At 40.0% G+C, this 9382-nt stretch overlaps 1 long non-coding RNA gene across 1 annotated transcript; it reads left to right on the top strand.

The window, feature by feature from the left end:
• Positions 1-429: 429 nt before the first annotated feature.
• Positions 430-5809, top strand: LOC311238333. Its single transcript, XR_014620356.1, has 4 exons — positions 430-617; positions 1323-1406; positions 2778-2898; positions 5091-5809. It is a non-coding gene; the product is annotated as an uncharacterized lncRNA (long non-coding RNA).
• The last annotated feature ends 3573 nt before the right edge of the window (positions 5810-9382 follow it).

The raw sequence follows: 9382 nt of genomic DNA, 5'->3' as shown, positions 1-9382 counted from the left end.
ACCCCAATTAGCAGTTGTTTTTACTGTATTTATTCTGCAATCTTAAATAAACAAATCAAACCTTAGCTAATTTCCCCCCATGATGTGATTGATTGAAAACGTTATTAACAGATTGCAGAATGGGTACAATACAGTACGGCTAAATTCACACAAGTACTAAAGATGCAGTTTATGACAAAGATATACAGTACTTTGTAAGAAAACGAGATAATAAAATATATATACATCCGAAGGGGACTATATTATTCTCATGTACAATGAAGTTGTGATATTTTCTGTATTGTTGCAGTGAAAGGGTTAACCCGTTGGTAGTGTGGTAGTGAAAGGGTGTATGTATCTAGCTTTTTAAATCCATTTCAAGGTACATTCACACACTGTCATACTTTTGTTTCTGAAAGACAACTACTGTTTCATATTGTGTCAGATTCTCAGATAGTGGTCCCCGCCACAACCGTGTCACCTAGTACTTTCTACAAGCTGGGCAATGACTCCTTCAAACTGGTGGCCCAGAAGATGAAGTGGGACGAGGCCAGGAGGCAGTGCCAAGCAGACGACGCATATCTGGCCAATATCCTGAACCCGATAATACAAGCCTTCATTACCCTGCAGATCCATAAGTTATTATCCATAAATTATTATTATTATCTCTGTGTGTGGCGTTAGGCGCTGAGCGTGGCACGAATAAATTATTTTTCAGCCCGCTTTTGTATCTTGCATAAGAACACAAATACTCTCGATAATCTATAGTTTATTTGAAAACTATTCATAAATCAGCCGGAAAATGACAATGTGTTTTGTGTATTCCAGTAAATGGCTATTTTTGTGGAATTTCTCTGAAATTACTAGAACTCTCCGAAACTATACTCGTATTCAAAACGGTATAAAACGGAAATGTACTGATGAAAAAACAATCCGTTTTGTACATCTTTGACTGCAAGCAAGTCATTGATAAGCGACGGGTGTATTAGACACATAGCCATAATTTAAGATATAGTTTATGCATTCGCAAATGTGCTCATCCTCCCATTGATTAACGTGGTGGCATCCAAGCGATAAATTGTCATATCCGGCTGGCAACCAATGTGTTAACCCTTTCACTGCCACACGACAGAAGGTTAACCCTTTACTATCACGCAACCGACGGCGATGCTCCATCATTAGCTCTGCATCCGTGGAGCTAATGATGGAGCATCGCCGTCGGTTGTGTGATAGTAAAGGGCTAACCTTCTGTATTGTCACAGTGAAAGGGTCAAGGACACTGGGTCAGACAGTTGTTTGTTCACAGAGGATCTTGTTCTCTCTTGTGACTTCTCTTTTCTCAGACTGGCGGCCGGTTCAAGTGGGTGGACAACTGGCCTCTTTCCTAGTCAAGTCAAGTCAAGAGTTTTAATTGTCACGGCATACAGGTATACAATGAAATGCGGGTGGTCTTGCCCGCAACGATGTGCAATACAGTGGTACAACATATAATAGAATCCAATAAAAAAAAAACATAGTGCAATAAACAGGTACAGGTAACATGGTGTGACATCTCGGTATCTGTACATAGTTATTTACAGAGCATGAAGGACATGCTACACCAAATGGGGGAGAAACGAGCCTACAATGAACGACGCCTGTGTCAGGGCTCTACAGTGCGAGCAAATTGCTCGCATATGCCCCTAAAAATATGTGTGTGCGAACCTGCAAAATCAAGTACTCGCACGGCGTGCGAGTGGGGCCGGCGAGTGCAGAGTACAGCCTCATTCGTCCTTTTTTTTCTCCGCTGCGAGAATCGTTAAAAAACTACAAGTCCCACAGTTCACAGCCGCATAAACGTTCCAATCACAGTAGAGTTTCCTGTGGTCACGCGACTGGAAACTGAAAGTAATTTTTAGCGTCAGCATAGATATATCTATGAGCGTCAGTGTCTGAGTCAGACAATACAGCCATGTATTGCCCATTCATTTTTATTTTGCGCGAAAGATACCGGAGAATGAGAAGTCAGGCGAGGCAGCTCATGTTACAGAGGTGATAGTTAACCAAGATACTGACGCTAGCCAGCATGCTAGCGAGGCTACACCCACTACTACCCCCACTGTAGCACCCAATGTACCCACTGTAGCTAACTAGCTAATGAAGCTACACCCAATGTACCCACTGTAGCTAACGAAGCTACACCCAATGTACCCACTGTAGCTAACGATGCTACACCCACTGGAGCCGGAGGGAAGACATACAAATTTAACGTGAATTGGCTAAACATTTTCCCATGGCTAGAGTTGGAAAACAATGTCATGTTTTGTAAATATTGCAGAAACAGGCAGGCAATACGCCCTTTGTGTCGGGAAACCCGCACCTGAAGAGATTCGGTAGTAAAACACAACGTCTCGCGGCGGCACATCCAGTCATCCAGTGTAGAGATTTGTACATATTGAGAAAGGAGAGACCATCCTTGTGAGTTTGTTTAGCACACACACACAGTGTGGGCCAGTGACTTTGGTGCTATTGCACAGTTCCGTTCCCATTTGAACATGCACATACAGAGTACTACTATACATGTACATTTATTTTTGTTTAAAAAATGTGAGTTTGTTTAGCACACACAGTGTGGGCCAGTGACTTTGGTGCTATTGCACAGTTCCGTTCCCATTTGAACATGCACATACAGAGTACTACTATACATGTACATTTATTTTTGTTTAAAAAAATTTGAGTTTGTTAATAAACTCAGTTACTAGAAAAAAATTCACTGTGCTCCTAAATTTCTTTGTGTGCTCCTAAATGTTTTCATTTAGGAGCACCTGTGCCCCTAATGAAAAAGGTTAGCGTAGAGCCCTGTCTACATGGACGTGGACCGAACGTGGAAGACGGCAGCATGCAGCAACAGCCACTACTCTCTCTGCAAGAGGTCACCAGGTCTGAATATCTCTATATGATGATAATAATAATAATAATAATAATAATAATAATAATAATAATAATAATAATAATAATAATAATAATAATAATAATAACTTAATTTGCATAGCACCTTCACAGCAGTAATGTAGACATAATGGACATAAAATAGACATAGGCATAATATTAGCATGCAATTAGCATAAAATAGTGCAATAGTGCAGTGCAATAAAATCGCTCTAATTTACAGTACAATAATCACTGTGCATGTAATGAGTATAAGTAGCAGAGTGTATTAAAAGGCTACGGTGAACGAGGTACGTATTTAGCTTACTTTTGAAAATATTTAGTGATCTAGCCTAATGTCCATAGGGTGTTCCATGGCTTTGGTGCATCATTCGCAAAGGCTGCCTCCTTGATTTTCTTTTGGCTGTGGTTGGGAACCTTCAATAAACCAGTAGTCATTCATTAATTTGGCCGTCCTCAGACGGGTTCGCCAGTGGAGATTCCAATCATCCCGATCCTCCATACATCCGACCAGTTGCGTAGGGCTCTCCACACCTGCGTCCTTCCTCAGTATGTCTACATATGTTAGCGTGGGACATCCTCTTGGTCGGTGCCCGTGTGTTGACTCCCAGAGCACTAGCTTGCTAGTCGGAAGTACGTGGTGTCGGTGGCAGTGACCTGCAAGTTTCATCCTCCTGGATGCCACCTTGTCGCTCAGCCTTGGTAGTCCCCCGTACAGATGCTTGTTGGTTACATGCTCATTCAGAACGCAGTTTCCCGCCTGATCTCAAACCTACCGAAGTCGGCCCATGTCACCCCACTTCTTAGGGACCTGCACTGGCTCCCCATTGCCGCACGAATCCGCTTCAAGGCCCTCGACCAGGCATATCGTGTGGCAAAGGGAACGGCTCCCGCCTACCTCCGGTCAATGGTCTCTAACTACACACCCTCAAGACCCCTATACGCTCTGCATCTTCCAGCTGCCTCAGACCTACTCCTATCCAAGCTCCGGGAGGGTCATCAAAGAGAAGCCGCCTATTCTCAGTCCTTGCCCCATAATGGTAGAACGAACTTCCCACCACAGTTAGGACAGCCGAAACTCATCCAATCTTTTGCTGTCGACTAAAGACACACTTCTTCAACCAATATCTGAAATACAATTAATAAATATATCTAACCCTAACTAACCTTACTGTCATGCACTTGTCCTAATATACTAACCCAGTGGTTATTCCTAATACCATTATTTATTGTTAACTTGTACGAAAGGGGTACTAGAACTAGCAAACTCTTCCACACAATTCTCAAACAATGCAAGGGGAATTGAGAACATAATAACTAACATTCTCACATAGCAAGTGAGAAAATGAAGAACAACTGTGAAAATTAAGAACAACTGTATTTCAGCAAATGTACTTCATTCAAACACTCTCTGAATGAACACTCCATATCTCTCTCACACTCTCTCCATCTCACACACTCTCTCTCTCTCTCTCTCTCTCTCTCTCACACATGCACAAAGTGTAACAGGCGAGGGATAATACAGTTCAAACAAATAAGTGTATTTCTCTGTCTTGTCAGATTCTATCTCTCCCCCACTGTGTCTCTCCCTCTCCATCTCTCTCCCCCCTCTCTCTCCTCTTTCTCTCTCCCTCTATCTCCTTCCCTTTCTCTCTCCTTCTCTCTCCCTCTCTCTCCTTCCCTTTCTCTCTCCCTCTCTCTCTTCCCCCTCTCTCTCCCCCTCATTCTGTCTCTCTCACACACACACACAAATTTTGCGTGGGCTGATCCATAGTGGGCGAGTGCCTGCGGTCAACCGCGGTGGCGATCAAACTAAAATATTTTTATTGTTTGCGGTTAATTTGCGACCTGGTTAGTTAAAATACAAATATAATTAGCATAATACCGCCGATATCCTGCATCAAATCCCGACTCTTTCCAGAGGGATCTTCTTCCAATCAAATAAAGTCTAATCCGACGGCAGTAACAGCATAAGGATGAATGAATAGTGATGTGGATGTAAATCAACAAAACACTTGTAGTCCATTCTAGAAGTGACGGAAGGCTTTGAGAAACGAGTGTTCAGTCGCTCGGTATAGTGTGTGGCTACTTACCAGCTTTCGCTATGCGAAACTTAATTTAGTCTCTTGAAACCTGTTTTTTCATGCATTAGTATTATCTCATCCCGATTCTCCTTATTTCAGGTGAGTGGCACTGGATCGACAACAGCGTCGTGGACTACACCAACTGGAAAGTCGGGTATCTCATGATGCAGCAGTTAAGGTGTTGATACCATTCAGCACCACATATCTGTGTGAAGCTGGCTTTTCATCCATGACGGCTCTGAAAACAAAATATAGGGCCAAGTTGAGCCTTGAGGATGACATGCGTGTTGCCTTGTCAAAGATCTCCCCACGTATTGACCGTATTATTAGCCGGCAGCAGCAGACCTCGCATTGAGCTAGAAATTTCCACTGAGTGAACTAGTGCTTATTTTCTGTATTTATTTATATTTTTTGAGAAATGGTAACTTGGTGATCCTTTTCTGTATTTAAAAAGAATACATGATTTTCTGTTTTTGAGAAATGGTCAAACTTATCCAAATATGCTATTTTTATGGAGAACAGTGCAGCTGCAACAGATAGCACTTTAGTGATCCTTTTCTGTATTTAAAAAAAATACATGATTTTCTGTTTTTGAGAAATGGTCACACTTATCCAAATATGCTATTTTTATGGAAAAGTGTGCAGCTGCATGTGCAGCTGCAACAGATAGCACTTTAGTGATAATTTTCTGTAATTATTAATGCTATTTGATTTACTAATAACTACAAGCAGTGTAATGTCAACAGTACTAAGCCATTTAGACCTGAAACACCTGTTAATAATGCATTATATAGCCTGCATATACACACAAATGTGTTTCCCGGTTTCTTAAATAAACATTATTTTGAAAGCAAGCACTTTTGTCATCATTGTAGCAAAAAAGACAGGACCGGAAAAGTCTTTATCGTATGTAGGGGTGACCCACCCCCCCCCCAACCACCTCCAATGTACAGTCCCCCCCCCACCCCACCTACCCAACCTCCTCCAATGTACAGTTTCTACGTCAAATGTATATACTATCTTTTCTGGACTATTTTTGTATCACAAACGGTACTGTATTTGCAAATCTGGTAAATCTGGTATGTCATAAATGTATAGATGTAGCAGTACTGTCTATCTGTGTGTCATGTATGTCATATATGTCCTGATGAATTGAAAATGGGGGACCCTGATGTAAACAAGACGAAAGCCTTTCTCTGGTCTGCATCCCCTTAACAATTGTGTGTATTGAGCTGTACTGTACTGTACCCATTCTGCAATATGTTAATACAGTTTTCAATCAATCATTCGGTCATGTTGCATTGCAACTACCGCCCTGTTTCTATTCTTATCTCCATCTCGAAAGTCATGGAAAAAATAGTCTACGAACAGGTCGAAAAGTACCTAGCGGAAAAAAATCTAATCTACGAATTCCAATCTGGCTTCAGAACATCCCACTCCACTGACACATTGATTGATTGAAAAGTTTATTAACAGATTGCAGAATGGGTACAGTACAGCTCAATACATACAATTGTTAAGGGGATGCAGACCAGAGAAAGACTTTCGTCTTGTTTACATCAGGGTCCCCCATTTTCATTCATTCATCATCAATTCACCTGCTCTATTTGAACGACCACATCAAACAAGAGGTGGACGCAGGCAAATACTGCGGCATGGTCATGCTGGACCTACAAAAGGCCTTCGACACTGTCAATCACTCCATTCTGATTGAGTGAGCTGGATGCAATCCTACCTGCAGCTGTGTTTGTCGACGGTGACTTGAAATGCAAAGCAGTTGAATATATATATATTCCATGAAATATGACAGAATCAACAGACGAATATTTATGTGGCGATAAAATACAAGACTTTGAATGCGATATCGACCCAGAAAGACGTGTTTAATTCCATTGAAGCCAATTGTAATTATACGGAGTAACAATTTAGTGAATGTATAGTATTAGATAACACATTTTCGTTAATACATTTCAAGGGGGGTCTATGTAGAAGACGTCAATGCTGCTTACAATACTTTTTTGAATATCTATCGGACACTTTACGATAGGCACTGCCCAATGGTTCAACATAAACAAAAAAGTAATGATCGACAATAGAAAACCATGGATAACAAAGTGGTTAGAGAATACATGTAAAAAGAAAAACAAACTATAGAGATTTGATCAAATGTAGAAAAAAGGCTGCTGAAACTAAATACAAAGTGTATAAGAATAAGTTAGTATTCATTATGAGATGGGCCAAGAAAGATTATTACAATAGATTGTTAGGCGGAAATAAAAATAATAAATAAGGTAATGGGAAATAAATCAGCGTCCATAAAAATGCCTAGCCATTTCATTAGTAATAGTAAGACTATAAAAAACATGAATGAGGTGGTTAATGAATTCAACAATTTTTTTGTGAATGTGGGGCCAAATCTGGCAGATGCCATTCAAAAACACGATGAACCATTACAGGAAGGATGGAGAGGAGATAGTAAAGTACTGCAGTCTATGTTTTTGGGAAATGTCAGTGAAGCAGAAATCATATCCATTGTATCAAAGTCAAAGAATAAGACATCCATTGACAGTGATGGGATAATAATAATTTTATTTGTATAGCACTTTTCATACAGAGGTTGCAGTTCAAAGTGCTTCACAACAGTAGAACATACAGGCATAAGCAAGCATAAAAAAATTATAAGAACATTTAAATACAAAGAGATAGAGATACAGTAATACAAATCTAGTCCCTTTGCAGGTTGATGTGAACACAACATGCAAAGAACATGCAATACAAAGATAATAAACATACATACTAATTGTGTAGTAGTTATTATTATTGTATTAATATTCTACAGTATCGGCAGATCGCTGCCATCTCAAATGAATCTTCTGTACATCCCTGCAAGAAAGCCATTGAGAATATATATACTGTGTTATTTAATTTATTTAATCCATATGTGTTGTCTGGAAGCACTTTGCCGTATTCTATTATAATATTTTTTTTGTTTGTGTTTTATGTTACATACGTCTGGTGGCAATCAATTTCCCCCTTTGGGGATTAATACAGTATATTCTCTCAAATCATTTTCAATTCTCCGTTTTCTATCAACAAATCTCGCATATCCTTGTCAGACAGATTGCCATACATGTCCTATTACATTCTAACATTTCTCTACTCTACTACTGTAACGTTGAATCTTGAGACACAACTATATTTGAAAGGAACTGCAAACTTGAACCACGGCCGTGACGTATGTTCGCTTCCGGTTTGCGCGATGAGTTACTGTATAAACGGTTTCCATCTAGTCCCTTTGCAGGTTGATGTGAACACAACATGCAAAGAACATGCAATACAAAGATAATAAACGTACATACTAATTGTGTAGTAGTTAGTTATTATTATTAAACACTAAAACTACGATACCCAGAGCTCATTGCGCAAACCGGAAGCGAACATACGTCAACTTTCCTCGCCACGTCCTTTAACTATTCCTCACTGGCAACTTATCTAATTTAAAAGAAAATTAAAACATCTTTTCAAAATCTTTCTTCACATCTAGATTTGTAAATTCCACATAACCTTAGATGTTGTTCTTTAAACATTACGTAGGCCCCTTACCCGCTCGCGAATTGAATGCCACCCCATACGTTAGGCTAAAACCAAGGATTTTCGTCCATCAGCCCGTTTTAAACAGCGTAAATACGACATTTCTCTCCGTTCTTAAAGCAATCAACTTATATACGCCAACTCCCCCACACCTTAGCTAGTATCCCTCCGTTTTTAACAACAATCCGACGGTCGCAACATATTTTAAAACACATAGTTTGTTTAGCTGGGGACTATAAACAGAACCGGTGTATCCGTATTTCTGTATGCCTACCTAGCCCTGCCCCCAGACTTCAGAATTACCCACTATATATTATATTCTCAATGGCTTTCTTGTTGCAGGGATGTACAGAAGATTCATTTGAGATGGCAGCGATCTGCCGATACTGTAGAATATTAATACAATAATAATAACTAACTACTACACAATTAGTATGTACGTTTATTATCTTTGTATTGCATGTTGTGTTCACATCAACCTGCAAAGGGACTATAATATGGAAACCGTTTATACAGTAACTCATCGCGCAAACCGGAAGCGAACATACGTCATCTTTCCTCGCCACGTCCTTTAACTATTCCTCACCGGCAACTTATCTAATTTAAAAGAAAATTAAAACATCTTTTCAAAATCTTTCTTCACATCTAGATTTGTAAATTCCACATAACCTTAGATGTTGTTCTTTAAACATTACGTAGGCCCCTTACCCGCTCGCGAATTGAACGCCACCCATACGTTAGGCTAAAACCAAAGATTTTCGTCCATCAGCCCGTTTTAAACAGCGTAAATACGACATTTC

Source organism: Notolepis coatsorum, assembly GCF_963971535.1.
Source record: "Notolepis coatsorum genome assembly, chromosome: 12".
NCBI lineage: Eukaryota > Metazoa > Chordata > Actinopteri > Aulopiformes > Paralepididae > Notolepis > Notolepis coatsorum.
This window is presented reverse-complemented; position numbering and strand designations above follow the sequence as displayed.